Source organism: Plectropomus leopardus, chromosome 8, assembly GCF_026936395.1.
Source record: "Plectropomus leopardus strain MGB_pleo_1.0 chromosome 8, ASM2693639v1, whole genome shotgun sequence".
Classification (NCBI taxonomy): domain Eukaryota; kingdom Metazoa; phylum Chordata; class Actinopteri; order Perciformes; family Serranidae; genus Plectropomus; species Plectropomus leopardus.
In genome coordinates, this window is record NC_142183.1 from 25325900 (window position 1) to 25347493 (window position 21594).

The 21594-nt window shown below is 41.8% G+C and overlaps 1 protein-coding gene across 1 annotated transcript in view; it reads left to right on the forward strand.

Moving 5' to 3' along the window:
* The first annotated feature begins 4762 nt into the window (after nucleotides 1–4762).
* synpo (synaptopodin) overlaps nucleotides 4763–21594 on the forward strand; it is a 54025-nt gene continuing 37193 nt past the window's right edge. The window contains exon 1 of the mRNA XM_088081255.1: nucleotides 4763–4980. The gene's annotated coding sequence lies outside the window, so the exon portion shown is untranslated. The remainder of the gene's footprint in view (nucleotides 4981–21594) is intronic.

Genomic DNA, 21594 nt, shown 5'->3' on the forward strand with positions numbered 1-21594 from the left:
AATGGCCCCCAAAAACACCGTCTGGAAGACAAATTCTGGATTCCTCTGGTCGGGATAATATTTTCCTGGATCAAGACTTCAATTATTTCTTGCTCAGCATCAGCGTGTTCTTATTTGTAGAACCTCATACTGTAAACAGCACAGAAATCTGACCTGTGACCGTGTTATGGGGATTAGAAATTAATATCATGGTTCTGCAGCAGTGTTGAGTAAGTAAGAGGGTTAGCAAAGGGCTTTTGTGTCTCTCCTCTCCTCCTTCTCTGTTTTTCCTCTTTTGAAGACTAACATCTTTATTTATAAAGACAGACCCGGCCAGCCTTGACCAGATGAAAAATTCCTCACTGAATTACAAGTTTGACTGCACCCAGGACCTTTCCACAATTACGTCATCGCCCAAACCACCAGTAACTCAGCCACAGAAGAAGCATGACACAAGCGAGCAAAAGAGAAAAACTACACCTCAAAAGAGGCAGTAAATTTCCTCCACCTAATAAAAAGATGGCCAGCGCGACTATCATTCTTGGTACCTCTCTCACAGATGGACTGTGTACAGTACATGTGCAAGTATAAACTTTTTTCATTAGATCAGGTGCATAAATATTGTCAATACAATCCTCATAGCAGTCTATTTGATCCTGCTTGTGGACCAAAATAGTTTGGACCTGCTCTGTTTCTGGGCATGAGGAGGCGAAGCACAAAAAGACCCAAGAGCTTTTTTTGTTCACTTCCCCTTTTTTAGGTTGAGCAGTAGGCCTGGAGGTGCTGTGAGTGATTAATCGCCTCCTTCATTTTCTGCTCACCAGACCATCATCTGGTTAATTAGAGGTAATGGATGATGTCTACCCAGATGAATAACTTTAGGCATGTGGGCTTCCAAAGCTGGGGAAGCCAAACCTGTGAAACATTAGCTTTCAGGAAGAAAAAAAACTCCACGATACCCCTTTTGTCATTTTCTCTCCATTTCCTCTCGCTTTCATTCAGTCTGCATTCTGACGGCCGTAGGTTAGTTGGAATGTTGACTTTGGACGCCTGGTTGAAAAAGATCGCTCTGAGAAAGCAGCTGACCCTCGACACCCCCTCCGAGCCCCCGTCAGACATGCAGACTGCAAGCCCGCTCTTTGCTTTCATTTGTTATTTGCTCAATTGCTCACCGGGTGCATTACGTCTGTAAGGGCACAAGGGTGTCAGCGCCCGGGGCAAAGGCCAGTGCCACAGATTGGGGCCCCGAGGGAATCACAGAAACCACTGGAGGGCCAAACGTCCGCTATTTGCGCTCCATTCAGTGGAGATCCAAGACTAGAAATGAAATCAGACAATCGGGATTAGTTCAGTTTAGGGAGGGAAATTGGATAGCGCAATTTTCTGTGTGCACGTTTCACACAGTCTTTTCATTGCAAACCTTAGTAGCAAAGTCAAAATGCTATTTTTTTCACCTTCAAGGGTATTCTTGTGATTCCACAGATGTTTTCTGTCTTCCCAAAGAGATAAAAAGTTTGCCAAGTGCAAAGCCAACATTTAAAGCCATTAATTCTACAAGCTGCACCGGCCACTTCCCGGCCTGAGCAGTAGATTTAAGCAGCAAAACAAGATCAGCAAGCAAAATTTTGTTTTTCACAGGAAGGAGAGGGCATGACCTACTCTGCTCTGCTTTACTCTGCCTCTGATCGGCTTACCCTAACCCTAACCAGTCTCACTCCTCTTGCCTAAAAGTATCCAACCTAACCAATGAAAACAATGAATACTAGCCAATCATAAGAAGAGTGCTCATTATATTTACTTTATGTATGAAAATAAATCTGTTCATTTCAAACATAAATGTCACTGCCTACATACAGCAGATACCTGCAACAACAAACACCACATTGATGTAATAATACCTTTTAACGAAGGTGGTGTTGTAGATGGCAGCATTCTCTGAGGGCATTAAATAGAATTCTTTTCACTATATTATTGATTCTTTAATTTTTAAAATGACTTTGTCATGTCCTATGGTCATGTCTCTCTTGAATTATGCTACACTGCCTTTACAATTTCCAGGAGCCCTGCCTCCTTTTGTCCGAGCTTTCAGAAAACGTGCACAAATACAAATGAAATGAACGCAGAGTATGAACAGAGGGCTCTGTCCGTATCTAATATTGAACCATTAGACATGCTGGAAGTTTGATTTTTTTTTTCACCTTTGGGAAGAGCCAGCTGCCTCCCCCTGTTTCCAGTATTTATGCTAAGCAAAGTGAAGCGTCTGCTCGCTGCGGGTTTATACTTTGCGTATAGATATGATAGTGGTATCTTCTCATGACACTCTCTGTACAAATTCAAATAAGTGTATTTCCCATGAACCCCCTGAGACCTGGATCGACATCAGTTTTCTTTTGCTGCATTCAGATGCTTTTCACACGGAAACCTGGGCAAATTGATTTGATTTCTGTCTAAAACATTTCTTACAAAAAATGCAATCAGCATCTTGGCATTAGATGTCCTGCAAATTGCAAAAAAAAAAAAATAATAATGATAATAATGAAAAGTGACAAGAAAATTACCTTAAATTAGCTTTAAAAAAGGAGATCAAATCATTAGAAAATTATAGGAAAATTATCAAGAAAAAGGAAAAAATATCAAGAAAAAAAAGTTTATTATTTATATTTTATTTTCCAACTTAACCGGTCATTTCCTGTTTTTGTTCTTTTACTTTTTTCTAATTTAATGTAATTCTTCTTGTAACTTTTAACTTATTTGTTGCCAGTTTTTGGGTCATTTCTTATTAAGTTGCCTCCTTTCAATGTTTTTGAAAGACATTTGCCCAGCTCTTAAAGGATTTAATAAGAGGTGGTTTTCATTGGCACGTACACTAGTGTTTGCTAAGGGCTGTTGGCATATTGAAGATAAACTTGAGTTTGCTACCACGATTGCACCTAGGCCTGAATTTTCCAGAATGCTCAGGGTCTCTTTACACTAACATGTAATTCCACTCACAGGATATTTCACCCTTGAACACGAATGACACTCTTTTTTTTGCTTGTATCAGCAAACACTGCAGAGCCTGAGTCCCCCTGACATTAAAAAGGCTGATGAATCTCTGCACCCGCCACACTAAGATCTTAATTCACAAGATAATCCTCTGTGGTCTACAAGTATCCACCCCAACAAGGTTCATTAATTGCTGAAATGAATTACATGCCCCAAAGAAATTCAGCCACACACTAGCAATAATGCAAGTTCAATAAATAGAGGATTTCAATTAGGGCAACACTTGTAATAGAAGCTCTATTGTTGTCTCATAGTCGGTATTGCCGGAGGCTTCCTGGGCAGCTAAGCCCCATTAGGTCTTGCTGAAAGTGTGCTGGCAGCTGAGAACTTGTGGATGGATGCTGAGGACAGAGGCGGCTGGTTTCCGCTCTGCAGTTGACGTCCTAGAGGCATGCAGCCAAACCCTGAGTAGCCCAGCCCAACATGACCCACCACCACACCACAAATACTGTATATCCACATCCAGTATACACACACAAGTTCCCATCACTGAGCAGTGCCGTATTTCACTCGGGAGGGGCTAAGTTAAATCAATGTAGGGAATCAATGAGAGCTTCATTGGATTTACCGTGCAGGGATATGAAATGTCAAACTGTAGATGTGGATTTGTTGTAGACTCTATCAGTGGCACATTTCACAGGCTGAAGAGGCCCTTAAAGGGATAGTTCAGGTTTTTTTCAAGTGGGGTTGTATGAAGTACTCATCCATAGTCAGTGTATTGACTACATTAAAACGCATTCAGTTTCCCTCCGGAAAAGGGCTGTCTGACGGCAAGGTAAAGCACTGAACTCATTTAAAGTGCAGCATACACTCAATGTGAAGGATACTTTTTTAGGCGGCTAAAATACCTTCTGCTGCTGCCCTTGTCCGCTGCTCAGTCTCCATGGCGGTACTCCTGCCTGCTTCTTCAAACTGGGGGTGAGCTGACCGCCATAGATGATCCTCTGACTGTGGATAAGTGCCTCATACAGAGCCACTTCAAAAAATCTGAACGACAGCATATTTTTAAAGAAGGGGTGCTCAAAATTTGGATGACTGTGTGCCGGTGTAGGGAGCCAGCATATCACTGAGGGCTGCACAGTTTCAGGACAGACCATGTCAGCTACTTTCAGCAAGCAGTCCAGCACAAACTCTCCATCATTGAACTGCTTACCCCACTGGTTATTTCATGAATTATGTACTGTATATGTGACACACATTAGTGTAGTGGGTTGCACTGTTGCCTCACAGCCTGAGGGTTGTGGGTTCAAGTCTGGTGTGGGCGACTGTGCAGTGTACATGTTTTCCCTGCGTTAATGTAAATCAACACAGGGAAAACCTGGTATCTCCTCTACCAGAGGAGATACCAGGCATTTAACTTTTTGAGGATCAGGCAGATCACTTTATCTGTCCCTCCAGGTCCAATGAAGTAAGAGTTAGTCCTTTTTCTGCTTAACTTCATTTTATCCTCAACTGTTCAACATTTTTGGCAGAGGTTTTTCCTTCTCACTTTCACTTAAACCTGCTGAGTTGTCTACTGAAATATTTGGATTTTTGTTCACAGCACTAGCATTGCCTGAATGTAATTCCTGTGACACTTGCAAGGTGCCACTAGTTGCAAAGTATCATGGCACACTGTCCTACTGGCTGTCCTGCATGGCTGTCATACTCGGTAGGTTGGGCTAACCTGGGCACAGAGCATGTGTTGGTTTAAAGGGGGTGTGCCAGAGTAATTAACAGAGATGATTTGGACCAGGTGTGGGACTGCAGTTGATGACAGATTTTTCTGAGTGCTACAAGGACTGCAAGGAGGAGGACAGACTCTGGAGTTTTTCTCCTTTTTTTCCAAGTTATTTTCTGGGTGTTTAATGTCTACAAATGGGCTGTCAATGAAGGACACTAAGCAATATTGGACCACGGATAGCGAGCTCACTGAGTGATAGCCATTGGATCAGTGCTGGGACAGCAAGGCTACAGGTAGGCCTGCTTCCCTTACCTTTAGTCTGGCAGTTGAACACTCACCCTCTAGTACTATATATACATGCAGCTAAACCCTGGAAACCCTAGACAAGTGTTTGCCTAAGACTTAGACCCAAAGTAGTCGTATTAAGTGCACAGGGTGGTGTCTGCCATGATGCAATCATTAGCTTTCTACTGATTGTCATAACTTTACAGATGTTTGTTGTGGTAGTGTAGTGTGATACAGTAGGCAAGTAGTGTATTAAATGTGAGATATTGGAAGTAAATGGACCGCTGATGAAAAATAATATGCATGCACTGAATATCACATTTGGGGGTGCCTCATCAAATGTTTCTGAGAGCCATCATTGGCCTGCTGGCTACACTTTGAACAATAATGCTTTCAAGGTACATTGTAGACCTACTTGGCACCCTCCTGAGCTGTAATGTTAGGTGTCTTGGTTGTGCCAGGTTAGCTAGCAGTAGATGCATGCTTTCTTCTGGTGGTGATACGGTTTAGTGGGTGTAGTTTGGTTGAAAAAAGTAGTTCCAACACAGAACTTCTGACAAGGGTGAGTGAGTGAGTCATGGTTTTTTGGAAAGACTCATTGCTTTTGAGTTTTTGGGTGCTTTGAGCACCAAAAGCCAACTGCTATCTAGTTCCTTCATAGTTGAGAGAACGGAAACATTTCAACAGCCAATATCTCCAACACTCTGCAACTGACACAGAAACAATCTAGATAATTAAATAGCATGAAAATTGATGTGTTTTTGATTTAGGTGTAAACTGCCCCTTTAAAAGGCCAGCTCACTGTCTTCAGTCCTTATTGGATGTGTGTTTAGATGACTACATGTGCAAAGCCTCACAAAGTGAGGACAGAATACATCTTCATTCATGCAACATTTCATATAAATAAAATATTGGGAAGTGACTAGCCATGCAAGACAAAACCTAAAATTACTGTATGTTCATATAAATCATATATAATTTCATATTTGCATACAGTTTATCAAACTCACCGAGTGTGAGGTTTCATTAAATCGCCTGCACAACAAAATATCCAGCAGCTGATGCAGCCACAGACATCGGGGGTTATATTTTGATTCAGTGTTCATTATCTTTAAGTCCAAAGTGATCTTGTTTTCCACCTGCACACCACTACCTCTAAACCTGCACCCACTGATTTAATGAGAGCATCATCTGTAAAAGAGTTTTATAGATACTTAAGCTCAGCTGTGGAAACAGAGTCAGAATAAAGATCCCACAGGGACTTTCGGCAGGGAACAGAGAGCTAAGTTACCATTTTCAGTCATGCCTAAGGAATTCAAGACCGATTACACTTTGCCATCCCTGCTCAAATAATAAAACAAAAAACTATAATGAGATCATCATGACACACAGTTTGTGTGATTAGGGAAAGCTAATTGTTGTCAGAGAGTATGTTTGTAAAGTAGGTAAAAAAAAAAGAAATCTAAGAGGCTGTATTAACTGAGCTTATTCAAAAGCAGAAACAGCGATATTAGGAAAATGAGCCCAGATAAGCCTGACAAGAGGGTAGAGACTACATTCGCTAGTGTTGGAGGAGGAAATTTCCACATTTTTTATTTACATAAGGATATCTGCTGTCTGAGAACTGTGGCTGCTATTTATCTACATTCTGGACTGAGGAGTGTTTTACTGTCAGGACGTCCACAAGCACTGCCAGGCCTAGTCACTGGTTGAAGTTGCTGCTGGGAGGATCTGGGTAGACGGCGGTTTGTTGGCTCTTGTCTAAACCATGTTGTTCTCTTTAATTTCCTGTTGATAGGGCTCACAGATCTGATTTCCTGCCTACGCGGGAAAGATAATCTGGCTGCCAATCCGCTGACTTTAGTGGGAGAGAATTTCACTTCAGTGAGCCACAACGACTTTATCTTAGACCCCCTCCAAACTCCCCTCCACCACCTTCACTGTTGGAAGACAGTGAAGGTGGTTTCATAATTTAGTTTTGATAAAACTTGGCGTGCATTGGAGAAAGAAAATGAGAAAGAGAGTCGGTCAGGTAGTAGTACATAATATAGTTTACAATTGAGATAATCCAGTTTTTACAACTACCACCGGCAGCGACAACTTAATAAAAATCTGGTTTTATACAGTATGTCTGACACATAGTGTAGTGTAGTGATACTACAGTGCAGAAGAAGTGGCTCGGCCTGTTTGCAGGGTGGAGGAAGGTCAAAGAAACAGAAGAAGAATAATGAAGATGGAGGACGGGAAGGGAGAAAGGAGTCCTGAGGGAAGAAAATATGTCTTCAAAGGGGTGGAATATTTAGGTCTGGTACCAATCTAAATCATCTGTCACTGCTTTCCTGCCTAACATCCTCTGGTAATGGTTGCGACTTAGCAACAGGGACTCCTCAAGCGGCAACTCTGGGGCTGAAAAATGAAGCCAACGTTGAGGTGCCAAAAACTGCTGTTCCCTGAACAGCTAGTGATTCTGTCTCCAGAAGGCAGTCATTCCCCATAGATCCCCAAGTTAAAATGTTGCTTTCACAGCAGAAATAAACATGTTTACCTGCTGCAAAGTTCCCTCATAACGTGTCCTTTGCATTTTTGCACATAACCAAATATCAGTGGCATTAGAGGCGTGAAGGACATGATGTCTAACATAACAGCGTCGGTCTCTAGTGTGACATATTACAATGCTTTCTAAACACTGACAATGGCAAAACATGGCAATAACAATCCTTTATCATCTCTGTTATATGGCGACTGATCTCGCCCTCTGTTTGGAGGGTAAGGGGGTCCCTGACCTCATTGTCTTTTCAATTTGGGGACATTTTTGGATGTTCTTATTCTATGGGTTAGCTGTTAATTGCTGCTAGCTGCTATTTTAATCTCCCAGCAGTGGATCAAATATCTTAAATGTCATCAAAACGCCACACCTGTCCCATCCATGGTCCTGTCCCCCCAGTTGTCCTTTTACACAGACACTGATTTGGAACTGTTACTACCTCTGCTGCCAGCTTCATGGTGAGAAAACTCTTACCTTGAACTCTGTGACTGTACCTTTTATACAGAACGTAATAGCTGTGTTAAGGTCCTGCCTTGATTAGTCAGTGTAAAAGGGGCCTATGAGTCCACTTCTCGCTCATCTACAGCTCTTCTTTCTTGTCCAAATCACTTCTAGCTCCAAAAAACACAATATAGCAACAGCTGAAATGCTGAACTGGAGGCTTCAAAAAGGCAACCACTGTGTCCACTATTTCATACAGTCTATAGGACTCCATTTTTCAGCCATACATTTGTACTGGCCTTCCTTCCATCTGCATCTGTAAACCATTTGTGCCAAAACAAGATGCTAATGGTATTCAGCAGGCAGCATCAGATCTACAATAATATGAGCATTAGCAGGGCTACGAAATGGAAAGTGTGTGCACACAGCAGCTCACCCACAGCTGCAGGTATGGGATTGCACTCCCGGCCGTGCAGCAGTAATACATCCCTGACATCTTTCCATTTGCCAGAGGATGGATGAGCTTGACCCCTTAGTACTTGACCTTGCAAGAGCAACACATTCCCCACTGGATCAACATCACTGTTCAGCGTAAAAAAACTTTCTGTTCGCTGGATGTTGAAAGAGGGACCACCTCTGAGGCGTAGTTTCATACAGATTACAGTCACATGGAGAGGTTTGTGTTGCTGTAGAGATATTCCTTTAATTCAGTAAAACAGTGTGTGGGTGTAAGCCTTAGGACTGCAATGACTTCATGTTTCTGGTGTAACTTGCACAACATTGTTAGCAGGAACTTGTGTCCAACAGGATCTTTTATTAACGTCCTTTTTTTTTGCCTTTTCTTCACTGAGTTCATAAATATTTTCATGCTGAGGGTTATCATAACATGACCTCATGAAAAGCTAAACAAAGCATTCCTTCGCCTCCTGCACAGACTGAAAATATTTCTCTCTCCTGATGTATTTTCATGTTTTCCCTCTTATTCACAGCTTTTATTTACGTCTTTACTTTATACTCCTTTTCTGTATTTCTCTGGCCATCTTTCCACTTGTCCATCCCTTTTTCTTTCTCTCCTCCTGGTCCACCCAGCCCCTAATTAGAGGGGAGTAAAAATAAGAGTGGTGTTGCTAAGCTTTGGCAGAGCAGGAGTTGAGCAAACTAGCTCTGCTGCCAGACAGAAACCTTTTGGGCACGTTTGCCAGCACATAGCCTTTAAGTGGGTCACGGAACTGAAACCCAGGCATGACTTTTTAGTGCTTAAAACAGCCCTCTGGAGGCAGAGAGCTCCAACCAGAAGGTCAAACATCCCCTCAATCAAGACCCCGAATCCCAGACACCTCGGGGACTGTGGTGCTGAATTTATTAGCGAGCTTTTACACCGGCTTGATCACCTGTGGGCTGGAACAGGAGAAGATGGTTTTCATGAGTCAGCCTCAACAGGAACTTGGTACTGCTAGCTATTTATTTTCTGGTTTTCTTATTCAACACTGTAACTGGATAGGCCCAGATGGCAGCCGCTGGGTAGATTGGCAGGCGTGTATTTCAGGCTGTTTATATTTGGGTGTGTCTCCAGGGATACTCTCATAACTTACATAGCTGTTATATCAATACCCGATGAGTTTACAAACAACACAGCATTCCCAAAGATGTTACTTGAGGTCATTTTTTTCATTCATTTTTATAATTACATGACAGGAATACTTAAAAGAGTTTTCTCCGTTCAGAACATCTGACATGGTTTTTTCTAAACTTGATGCTCTGTTTAACATTGTATCCTGGCATTAGTCCCTCACTTGTGAAAACAGTATTATATTCAGCTGCTTGTATTGCGACAATATGATTTTAGCTTTGCAGTCAAATAACCTGAGCTGAACCTATTTCTTTCGTCATGTGTTTGTCAGCCTCTGCAACCTATGGGTGTGCAGTTTCTGCAAAAAGAGGTATTTGTCAAGTATGTGTCTTAATGGGTTGTGCGGTGTTGCCTTACATTACCAGAGGTTTACGAGGGGAAATATGGTCGAACCCAAACTGTCAGTTAACCTTGACTGCAGCCAGTAATTAGATGTGCTATTGGAAAGCACACACAATGGTTACTGACACAGATTTAGGAGGCAGAAAGCTGGTTTGGATTTAATCCCAGAAGAAATGGTCCTTCCTTTGATTCTACAGACAAAATTAACATTGTGTTGCACTGGTATGGGCTTTCTTGTGTCGAATTGATTGCTCACATTGCCTGCATTTAGGACGGTTAGCTTTTTATCGTGTGATGCTCTCAAGCTCCATGCACAAAAGCCAAAAATTTAAATGGAATACTTCAGCATTTCACTTTGCTTTCTTGTCAAGAGTTGGATGAAAACGTTGATGCCACTTTCATGTCTGTATGCTAAAAAGATACAGCTAAACAATAAACACTGTAAACAGATGTAAACAGCTGGCCTGGCTATGTCTAAAGATAACAACATTCTCTTAAAGACCACAAATTAACATTTTATGTCTTGTTTGTTTAATTTGTACAAACACAAATTGCAAGAAGTACTCATTGTGGAGTCACTACAACCGGCCAAGAAACAGCATGGTAAGGTGTAGAAAAAACCCCATCAAATGTAAACAGGAAGCAAACACCAGAATCCACATCAAAGTCCAGGTTTGTGGGACTCATGCACAACCCCTCAAACCCGCCCTACAAGTGCCCTTGCACTCCATATATTATGTCGTTACCGTCAAAGTTTCAACCAGATGCTGTCATGAAGCATTTTTAATGCACACACAACCAGTTCTGTCTGGCTGTGTTCTCAAGTGCATGTATCTGGCAGATGTGGCAAGTACCATCTGGCCATCTGCCGGCAAACAATAACACTGTGATTGGTTCTGTAATGCTACGTTCTCACCGCGTTCCATGCAGCAGCGTCCCTGCGTACCATGCGAAAGGTGCCTTTTGGTTTTGCACACTTACGCTAAAAGCACTGAAGTAGAGACGCTATTTGACAAGTTTGGAATGAGAATGAGCTAAAAAAATTAAATGACTGGCACATGAAAGATGAAGTCTTGGCTTATATGTCGGCTACACCTGGTAGGCTTGAAATACTGGCTGTGGGCCAGAGGCTTATCATCATCAGACAGATAGGCGATAGGTTCTGAAACTGTGGAGGTGCTGGTAGATGAATTTTGATGCCTTCAGAAAAAGCCAGACTACCGATGTACTGAGCTCTACCAGCCAACTGCTCGCTGTAGCATATTCATATTTAATGGACAGATATGAGCTGATATTGATCTTCTCATCTAACTCTCGGCAAGGAAGCGAATAAGCATATTTTTCCAAAATGGCTGAAAACTATTCCTTAAAAAAAGCAACGACAGACAGATTTGCTTTCCCTTTTTAAAGCATCCAGCTGTGCTTTTTTATTTGCTCCTGAACTCCTGATAAACTTCCACTCCTTCTCTAGTGACTTCCTCAACATTCATTCCCCAACTATTTATGGTCTACATGAAATATTGGGGTTATGAGACACACAGGTCTCAGCTGAAAGTCTGAAAATACAGCCCTCACAACATTAAACATGGCTCCGTTTCCCAGGAAATATTTGGTGGAATGACTAGTGTGTTAGTCTTTTTCTCAAAGGGAGTCTGACCTGACTTGTGTTCCACTGCTCGGAGCAGAGAGGAGGAGGCAGAGAAGGAGGAGGATGAGGAGGAAGAGGAGGAGGAAAGGGTGTTGCAGAGGATGCTAACTTTATAGAGAAGCACAGTACCTTCCTATTAATGCTCTCTAACAAACAGGTGGCCAGGAAATGAGACATGGAAAGGGCAGCTATCTAACACACACCTATTTTGTGTCAGACAACCACCACATCCTCATGTACCACATCCCTCAACACGCACACCCACAGTCTATTATCCTGGTTTTATTAACCCACACACCCTCTGTCTATCCTGTCCAAATCATGTGTCATACATGCACCCATCACCTCAGCTCACCCTATATGCTGTGAGAGAATTTTCCACAGTCGTAGGTGTGTGTCTTGGGTACATCTTTTTGCAAAATAATTATTTGCCACTCAAGCTCATGTCTCTCTGAACAGCATGATTGTACAGTGTGAAAGTGTGGAATCGTTACCTTTCCCCCTGTTCTCTGACATTAACAGTGTTTTTTTGCGTGTGTCTGCTTATTTATTAACTCTAGTTAAATGTTTTAGTTTATTATATGCAGCATCAATTAAGTTGTGTAAAGGACGTAAGGTTGTGTAGTTTCTTTGCTTTTTGGGATCATGGGATGTTGAGATAGATCGGAGTGCAAACAGATTGATGGGTTCTGCTGTGTTCCCAATAACATACTTTTTCTTCGTACTTTTAGTTGGTACTGCAGCTGCTCTTACATGGTATGTACTGCTGCATGTAGTATGCACACAATTAACACTTTAAACTACTATTAAACTACTTTTTCATAACACTGCACCCTGAACTTTGACCCTGTGCTTATATATCTCTATATCTCTCTCTAACCCTAACCCATGGAGATAATACAAAACAGCATTTGCGGTGCTCACCTCAGCAACTGGCCCCAAAGAACAAGTAGTTCCTGCAGTTTCTTACATTTTATATTCAGGACAATGAAACTGGCCTAAGTATTTCTCTAGCATTGTGTTTTTCTCCGCTTTTTGTTGCTGTTGTTGTTGGCAAAAATCTGTGATTACTTTGCTCACTTAAACTATTAGCATTCCTATTGTCACTTGAACGGGCTGTCGTCCATAAATGCACCTTCTGCTGTAAATCAGCTGTCAGAAGTGTCAAGTCACCTGTCATCTGTTGTGGCTAAATCGATATGACAAATCCGCAGCTGCACAGAGCACTGTGGATCTGAAAGGCCAGAAAAGCATACTGGCTTGCATAAGGCAAAATCCGACTGGTTGTAGTAGAACATTCAGATATTTTTGGCATACTGCATTTAGCATACTATGTATTGGGACACACTAAAAATGTGTTTCCATATTATTTAGTATGGGTATTGGAATGCACAGTAAGTCCTCTCAGCAGGGAGGGGCAAGGCCCTGCTAATATGTAAGATGATAGGTCAGGAAGTTCTGCAGTAAATTACATTTTATTATTATTGATGTGCTCATTGGTATGTATGGGTGCCCACAGATAAATTGTGATGTCAGCAGTAACCAAGAAATATTGTATTAATTATGTTAATACAAGATGTTAATTATTTTGTGTGATCTGGATGCTTGCTCTGTTTAACTCACTACTTACCTGGGCAGGTGGTTGGTTCCAAATTATGGCTGGGGCATGGTCTTTGTCCCCATAGGAGCTGTGGGGTACAAGCTGAGGGAGAATAATTATACGCACATCACGTAGCTGCAAGGCTATCAAAAAAATAGCCTAAATTGGGAAAAGAAGTAACGTCGGCAGGTCAAAAAAATTTACATTACATGCACACATTCTTGTAAATATTTTTGACCTGATGAAGATCCAAATATGATTAAAATGTCTTCATTAAATATTTGTGGCATGTAAGTGTGCAGTCGTTACATCTTTCCTCAATGTAAGCTATGGAGCATGACTCATGGGCACTGTGAATGGAGCTGCAGTGTTAGAGGGTTACAGCAGATGACGCTAGAAATACAGGGACAGTGTCCACTCAGGTGATCTTTGGGTGCGCTCAGCCTGACACAGTTTTTTGGGTATGCTTGAAGAGATGGTGGCAGATATACAACAGAAGATTTTCAAATAGAAAGCATTTGTTTATGCATCATCTTTTATTACAGACCTGTTCAGCACCTGCAGAATTGTAACTCTCTCCTTTTTCTTTATTTTTTGTACAAAATATTTTCCAACCCCAGGGCGACAATGGACGCCTCAGTAAAACTAATTGATAATGTTCTATGATAGTGCACAGGCTATTGAGCCATTTGGCAAGTGCAAACCAGACTTAACTGCGCATGTGTTGAACCCCATGGATATGATGTAATTTGACGCTGTAACCTCTTTTTAACTTCACTGGTTTCAGTTAGTTGAGGCTGAGAAGGTGAAATAAGGGGAGGGAGGAAGTGGCAGGTTGCCCTGAGGCTGCAGCTTCCTTTAGTTTGGTGTTCTTTTTGCTACGGTTTAATTTAATTTCATTGAGTTTTTGCCCTTTTATCATAAAAGCTCTGCGGTGCCAAACCACCTCATCTGCCCTTGATATGGGGCTGATGAAGTGGCAGCACAACATACAGTAGTACACTAGAGGATGCTGTTTTGATCCCTTTATCTTTTAATAGATTCACGGTTCGCCTTTTCTTTGTAATTTTGCTTTTTGGCCTCGATCAAAGTAAAAGAAAATTGATTCAAAGATTATTTTTTGGGGTCAAGTAGGAGCTGGATGTTTATTCCGCCATGACGGCCCTGTAACTGATTTTCTTGAATGGAAAACGAAACAAAGGGGCATTCACATGGCGACGCACACTGCTGACATCTGTTTCAGCATCATGTTGAAAAAATCTTTTTGTATTCAGCTGCCATGACATAATCTAGATGTACTGCCTCTCATTAAAGTCAACTTTGTCTGTCTGCTTTGATGTCCACCATATCACTTCTGGCAAACAGTAATGCCAGCTATGACTTATCTGATCGGAGAGATGCTGCATTTTTCCAGTGGTTTGCTCGATGGCAACAGTGCAACAATCGCTCATGAGCGATCTTCAGGGAAATTTGAGTCAAAAGAAATTACATTCCTCATCAGACCCTCCTCTCCTTCTGGAGAGCATTGGGACGGAAACCAAGACAGACAACATCAGGGCTGATAAGACGCTTGGCTGGCTGCCCTGTACACAACAAAAAAAGTATAAAGCATCCAAATTCTACCATATCAGTGCTGGAAATACCCACCAGGCCCTGGATGTCTGAGTTCATTGTGTGTAAGTCAGCCCCAAGCTCGCTCTGCGGAGAGACGGGAAGCAGACGCGAAGGATTCATCAGGCTGTTGTTGAAAGGCAGATTTAGCACCCTGCGTCCAGTAAGTCAGCCAGCCCAGCCCGCGCCTGCTCCGTGCCCACTTTCTCCACACATCTGTAAAAGCTTAAAACTCAGTGGGCTGGATCACAGAGACAGAGCTGGGCTTTGTCAGACCTCAGATTCTCTGCCAGAACTCGACCTAAATGGATTAGACCCTGTCAGAGAGCACCGGGGAAGACTGAGTTCACTGCCTCTGACCAGCAGCCCCAGTCCCTTTAGTTCATCAGAGCACTGGTCTGCACAGCGCCAGCGACTGGGGGACTGCTCTCCATCCCACTGAAGGGGTTTTCTTTGAGAGCACTGGAGAGTAGAGGCAATGCAGCCAGCAGAGAGTCATGAGTATGAGAACAATACAAAAGACTAAACAAAGGCGGAGAGGGTGGTCTAAATAGACTACACAAATACCTCTCTTCATTTGATGACTCTGGCTTACCCTGGTCTTTCTGTCTAAACGTCTCCTCCTCTCCTCTTTCCTCTTTCTGTCACAATTCCTCTTCTTTCTCCCTGTTTTTTCTTCTCCGGGCCTCTCACCCGGCTGCCATATAATGGCATGTGTTTTGATTGGTGCAGCACGGGAAAGCTGGGTATTGTCTGGACAGGATCTAGGCTGAGATCAGCAGATAGATCGGATGGTGGTTTAGGGCAGTGCTCGAGCTACCAACGTCATCTTTGTTTTAGTTGGACCTTGCAAACACTTAGCTAATCCTAGAAAATAGCCAGACGTGCAGGAAATAGGGACTTATGAAAACAAGCAACTAGTCCAGCATTATTATTATGTCAAACTCATTCATTAGAAATATGTTACTGTTGATTATGTCTAGATGTTATCACAGATCGTTTTCATTTTTTTATGCTGAAATGAAATGTTGTCAGCAAAAAGGACTGCTAAAATAATATTAAATACTAAGCCATTTTATTCTGCTATTTCCCCATCTGTGCATATTTTATTTTGAAGGTTTGGAACTTCACCTTTACCTCCCCAGTATAAGTGGTGTGGGCATCCTGGAACGGCTGATTTCATGGTTGGTTATGGACCACCCCAGCATTACTATTGTCAGAAATGCACAGGCCTGGCTGGCTTGTACAAAAGGGTGCAGACACCGAGAGGATGCAGACAACTGATTTATGTTTTTTGGCAAAAAAGTAGACAATTAATTCCTGGCGACGGGCTCAAATTACAACATGCTTGGGCTGTCGTGGCAGGGGTGGCTGACCTGAAATAGCTGGTCTGTCAGTGCCATGAATCTGCTATGATATAGAGAGGCTGGTAAGCAATGTGAAACAGGGTGTGAATGGTAATATATCCCATATGGTGTCCCAGCTTTGATCAATGCAGAGAGTAGTCGAAATGTTTCAAGACTTCTGTTCAGATTTATTCGATAGGCTTGCGTGATACACTCGATCACACAGAGTATATGGACACATTAAGAAATACTGAGGTTATGAGTCCATGTCCCCTATTGCAGACTGTATCAACCCTGCCCCCTTCAGAAAAATGTTAACCGCAAAAAAACGTCTTAAAAATTATTTGGATGTTAGAATGTTACAACATGGTAAGATAATAAAATACAATAAAATAAAATAAAATCTAGGTGGAGAAATACTGAATCCCTACTTTCTTTTCTTTAAATTTTGCATTTGTTTGACCTTAATTCTAACTTAATTCTAACCCTAACCCAAACACAGCCTATCATTTTATGCTAACTGGAATATTTATGGTTGCATTTATATGGGAAGATTTGTGGAATACTGTCTTTTTTGGGATAAGAGCAAAAAAAAGGCATATTTTGTACATATTAATACAGTCACTGGCAACATCAGCATGCTGATGTTTGATAGTAGCTTAATGGTTACAGTGTCAACTATCTTAGTTTCTCATGTTAGCATGCTAATATGGCTAATTAGCACTAAACACAACGTATAGATGAGGCTGATGAGAATAACATTCTTTTTGCAGGTTTTATTTATAAACCAAAGTGTTGGACAAACTGAAATTTTGACCTGATGATAGCATTGGATAAATATTTGAGAAATCAACAGTTATTACAATTAACTTTGAGGGGAGCATGAATGTTTGCACAAAATACAAATGACAGGATCACCAAACCATCATAAAGGGACCTTGATTAAATGCACAAAATTGCATGGCAATCCATCCAAAACTTGTTAAATATTTCAGCCTGAAACCAAATTGGTGGACCGACAATAGACCGACAGGATAAAGAGGAGAGGACACTGATACTGTATCGGTTCACAGTTAACACAAAGAGCAGGAAGGTGCGGAGCTATGTCAACTGAATTGTCATGATGTCCATCAGAGTTTATCTCTTGTATTACACATTGCACTGCTCTCAGAGTGACGAGCTGGCCAGAGGGACAGTAACACAGGAATCAGAATATGTGCCCAGTTTGTTGAAATAACTTCCTCTCCTTCAGGGGTGGACATCGCCTGATGTTCTGTGGGATTCAAGGCCTCTGAGGCTTTCCACAGTGTGTCATTTCCTCCCTGGAATCTGTGGATTAGTCATATCGCTTCCTAATGTCCTTGCCAGGCAGTGGCCCACTTGGCCGCAGCGCTTCTTTGTCCATGGCTGCTTTCATGGCCTCATGGTTGTGCCACAGTCAGCACATGTCCACTGCTGTCAAAAACATTATTTCCTTTGCTTTTTCCGTTACTGTTTAACAGTTGGAAAATTAATAAGTGCAACTGTCATCCATTTCAATGTAATTCCCAGGCTTTGAATGGCATTTGGCGGAGGACTTTATTGCATGGCCAAAGGCAGACAGCACTTATCCAGCAATCTTTCAAAACCATACCCATATATGGTATTGCTTAAATCATAAAAGAAACATTTAGTCACTCATTTGATGGTAATTTCAACTTTGAGTGATAAAAGCCTAGTGTGTGTCACTAAAATTAGAAAGTGTTAATGAGAAAACAGTTGCTTCGACACTTTATTCCCTGAACTCAGACTCTCTGTGAGGCAGATACTGCTCTCTTTCCTGAAGGCTCCAGTTGGCTGCTGCTTGGATGAGGGGGAAAAAAGAAAGAAGGGAAGTAGAGAAAAAGTTTTCCATCCAGCTCCAAGGCAGCCCCTGGATCTGCATGTGGAAGTTTTAATGGGAGTCAGATGTGCTCCTAATCAAAGGAATATGGCGGGAAATGTTAGTGAGCCCAAGCAAGGAGAACTGGGACTACAGGAACTGTGATAAGATTCAAACGACAGTAACAAATTACACCCCTAAACTTCAGAGCCAACAAACAAATTCACTGTAGGCCTACAGTTGTTTTTACCTCTGCCGGGAACATGGTCATATGATGGTGTTAAATACTATTTTATGAGGTGCTGCACATTATGGGACTAAAGACAAAATAGCTTGTAAAGCAGGGACAAGCTGTAGATCTTTTTCAGTGGTTGCGATATTAGCGTTCTTGTTCATTATTATATCAGCAGTGCAAATTCATGTTCTTCATATAACTTGGTATTTAAAGAAACTATAGTCAATATTTTCATAATAAACATTGATCAAAAGACTCTATAGAGCATTTTAGCATTTTTCATTGTTGTGGTTTCCGGCCCACAGCTTTACCATTTTTGGCCGTAGCTGACAGCTATTTATCGCGAAAAGCTCTAAAAAAAACGACTGAATGTTGCGTGTCCAGCACCATACTGTAGATAGATAAGGTTAGCAACTAAATGCAAAATGTAGCCAAGCATTTCGCAATGAGACCAGAAGCAGAGCTTTATGGAGAATGAATATTGGGCTTACATTCACCACATGACAAAAAACGTTATTCCAAATGAGTGCTTATATCTGCTTGATATGTAAATAGACAGTTTCTTGCTAACATTTTAGCCATATCCACTGTTGTGTTTACATTTTCCTCTGGGAGATTTTTTTCCCCCATTTACAGCAGTTATATGCACATCTTTTCAAGCCATATGAAAAAAAAACTTCCTGTAGAGTCTTCATCCTATTTGTATCCACTTGCTCTCCATCTGTCTTCACCATTCTGAAACAATGATGACTAATTTTCCTCCTGCCACCTAAAAACAGACAAAACAGTTCGGATGTCATTATTTTAAGTTACCTAAGCATGTATGGCAGGAATTTGGTGAAAGCAGCATTACTTATTTTGAAACATGTTTTTTTTATATTATGCTGGAGTAGTAATGAATATTTAGCTGCCAAATCTACTACATTTTAATCCATCCCATAATAATCTGAGCTGCTCTGAGTGCAAATCCCCAACAATGCCAAGTAAATGTGGCTTTCAATATTCTGAATATTAGATCAACAGAGGAACATTTACTAAATGATATTTGATTTCTTTAATAGAATTAACCACATGGGCATATATTAGCCCCAGAAGCCACCCCTGACTCCACCTTTGCCCTCCAGTAGCCAAAAACTGTTATTGCAGGTTTATGTCATTCTCCATCGTCTAAGTGTGAAAAAAAAAAATCTATGAAAATAATTTGAAAGACAATTTAATTGATTAACTGAAAGACACAATTCTCTCTGTAAAGTAAAACTTTAATAGATATTTCTGGCCTTGTGTTTAGTTTTTATTGATATTAACCAACTGCATCCTCAGCTTATGTTTTGCATTTTTGTTACCTCCAAGTGTGTGTTATATTTTAGATTTAATGATTTCCTCTTCACAAAAGAAACTGTTGCAGTTGCTCAGCGTATTTTTGCGCTGATGTTGCACATGTAGTTCACACTCTGGTAATACCACAGCAGCTTGTTCCTGTCCTGTCACAATGGCATACCGCCTATCTAATCACCCACTGCACCCGACCTCGCTCTGTCTCTCTCACTCCCACTGTTTTGCAGTCATGTGTCCCTACTTATTATATATTTGGGTGTCCGAGCATGCCCAGAGCACATTGACCACCAGCCAGGCGAAGGCATGAAAATGGACGTGATGATGTCATGTGCTGATCCGCGTTTACAGGAGAGGAACAAACTCGGCTATTCGTCTTTGTCAAACCACAAGCTCCTTTCCCCTGCCTGTAGACTAAACATGCTCGTACACAGACAGGCACACACTGTATGCATATGCATGCTCATAAGCACACACAATCAAATGCTGCCACATACACAAACACCAGAAACACATTATAAGATTTGCACATGTGCACCAACAGACTGACAGACAGCAAGCCAAACATCCACTCGAACGTACTGTATATCTAATTTGTCACTCATCTGCCAGTCCGTGGGGTCCCTCTCTTCTGTGGTGACTTTAATTGTTTCTGAAGGTTCGTTTGCATCTGACTCTCACAGACAGACGAACCGCAGAGCTGTAACGGCTGTGACTTTAACTCCCATAAAATAACCCTAGGTCATGCACAAAGAGCTCATGGGAAAGCAGTGCTGAGTCTTCAGCCCCCTCTGACTGCTCAAACATTGGCTCGATTATAAAAGGACATTTCATTGCGCTCCATTTTTCTGAAGCAAATTGGCTTGGTTCACAGAGAATATCTGTGGTTTTAAAAGTACTAATAAAATGGGTGGAGTAGGAAAAACCAAAATTGAGAGAGATGTAAAAGAAAGCAACTGTCACAAAAATAGGAGGCCATGTAGGAAGCCTGTCGGAGCATGTTTTGTCTATTTACAACACACTCATTGCTGCTGTCTGGAATGCCTGCATTTGACTGGAAGAGCAATAATCAAGCCGGCTGCAGGCTATGGCATCCACACAACAGAGGTTATGGGTATTCAACAGTTTGCATGAACTGTATTTCCTCCCTCAGTCGTGCCAGTGGGGCAAAGCTTAAAAACATGCTTGTGTGGGATGCCTAAGAAAAGAGCCTCTGGTGTCTGTTTTTTATTTAGCAAGCTGCACGGAAGGGCTGCAGCGGTATCATCATCCAGGTGGGTGGCTGGCAACAATGGATGAGGGTTTTTCTTGAGGCGAAGAGTTTTTCCATTAAAATTGTATCTGGTGAGAAAACATGTCTTCTTAATTGGTCATTCTTAAGAGCAAAGACCATTTTCTTTCTCAAACCCATGTGCCGAGCAGATGGGATTAAACCCAACCGGCATTCAAAGGCTGTTATGGATAAACAACTCAGATGGCCTGAGGTGTAACCTCCTCTTTACAATAACAAATTAGTTCACTTTAAATTGAAAAGGACACTTCCTCTGCACGCTGTGTGAATAATTTGGGTATTGATTCCACATTGTCCTGCCTTGCTAAGTGGCTGTCAGGGGCTTGGTGCGGGAGCGCATTTGATGGAAAATCTGGTATTTATGGGATGAGACGATGATGTCAGAGCTGCAGCATCTCCTCCAGACATCCGGTTGAGGCGATGTCTGCTGTCTGTAAGGTGCAGCAGGCCGAATACACCTGAGGCTTAAACAGTTCTCGTAAAGGTGCATGTGTGTGCCTGTGCATGCAAGTACACATGTATTTCACACACAGATACAGCGTGCTGAGTGAAGCTCTAGTCTTGTGAATCACCTGGTCAAAGTCTGTCATAGTTCACAGGTGCATGATGAAAGGTGCTAAGTTCAAAGAGTTAATGTTTCTCGTGATGTTCCACTGCTTCCCCATTGTGCTTTCTCAGACTGAATCACCCATCTGTGGTATTAAAGAATGTTTTCAGTCCTGTCTGGTATTTAGTTTCCC